We start from the raw sequence: 1,692 nt of genomic DNA, 5'->3' as shown, positions 1-1,692 counted from the left end.
ACAACCCCAAATCTTCATAAAAGATAATTTGGGACTCTTCCCAGTCTATATCTCATATGGTGTTTTTTCAACAGATTTTGATGGAACCCAGTTTAGTGTGAAAGCTGCTGTCTCTAGAGCATATCACCAAAAGGACATCGGAAGGTCAGATTGACTCATCATAAATCGTACCATGTCCAACAGTGTACGATTCCTCCTTTCGGAAACACCATTCCACTGCGGTGTTCCAGGTGGAGTGAGTTGTGACACGATACCATAATTTCTAAGATGATCAAGAAAAGCATGGTCTAAGTATACGCCAACTCGATCAGATCGAAGAATCTTAATACTCTTTCCAAGTTGATTTTGTACTTCATTTGGAAAGTCTTTGAATATCTCAAAGGACTCGGACTTATGTCGCATCAAATATACATAGCCGAATCTACTGAGATCATCAGTAAATGTAATGAAGTATCTATAACCACCTCTAGCTTGTATGTTCATCGGGCCACATACATCACTATGTATGATTCTCAATACATCATTTGCTCTCTCACTTTGTCCAACAAACGGAGCCTTTGTCATCTTTCCTCTTAAACAAGCTTCGCACGTGCCATATGATTCAAAATCTAATTTGTTCAATAATCCATCTTTATGGAGTTTGGATATGCGAGTTTCGTTTATATGCCCAAGGCGACAATGCCAGAGATAGGTTAAATTTGAACTATTCGATTTGACCTCCCTTTTATCTATGTTATAAATCGGATTATCCATATTAAGAACATAAAGACCATTAATCAAACTTGCATCACCATAATATATATTACCAAAAGAGAATGAACAACATTTGTTCMTAATATTAAAGGTAAAACCTTTCCTGTCTAAACAAGATACADAAATCAAATTTCTAGAAATAGATGGTACGCAATAACAGTCATCGAGTTCTAATATTARTCCGGTTGGTAAAGTTAACAAAATAGATCCTACGGCTATAGCAGCAACCTTTGCCCCATTTCCAACGCGCAGATCAACTTCACCTTTGTTCAACCTTCTAGTCCTTTTTAGTTCCTKCATGTTTCTACAAATGTGAGAACCACATCCGGTATCTAATACCCATGATGTATAAGAAGTAGAAATATTAGCTTCTATCACATAGATACTTGAAGTGGATGTTACATTTCCTTTCTTCTTTTCCTGAAGGTAAAGAAGACAATTCCTCTTCCAATGCCCGGGTTTGTTGCAGTGAAAGCACTCACCCTCCTTAGGTACAGTTACCTTGGGTTTCTTAATGCTTCTTTTTGGCTTCAAAGATTTAGAAGTGGGTTTGGCAATRGACTTTACTTTGCCTTTCCATTTCTTATCCTTACGAACCATCAAAATGGTGGATTTGTTCTTTGCAAGTTCTTGCTCGGCAGTTCGTAACATGTTGAGCAATTCTGGAAGGGTTTTGTCAAAGTCATGCATGTTGTAGTTCATCACAAATTGACTGTAGCTATTTGGCAACGATTGTAAAACTACATCAATGGCTAACTCATTTCGTAAAGAGAAATCTAGTCCTTCAAGGCGTTCAATATGCCCAATCATTTTAAGCATATGAGTGCCAACGGGACTACCTTCAGACATTTTACAACGGAACAATTCCTTGGATGTTTCATACCTCTCATGTCTAGCTTGCTCTTGGAATAGCAATTTTAGGTGTTCGATCATATCGAA

Source organism: Cynara cardunculus (assembly GCF_001531365.2).
Source record: "Cynara cardunculus var. scolymus isolate 2C chromosome LG 9, CcrdV1, whole genome shotgun sequence".
Lineage (NCBI taxonomy): Eukaryota > Viridiplantae > Streptophyta > Magnoliopsida > Asterales > Asteraceae > Cynara > Cynara cardunculus.
The sequence above is the reverse complement of the archived record's forward strand: the minus strand, read 5'-3'. Positions refer to the sequence as shown.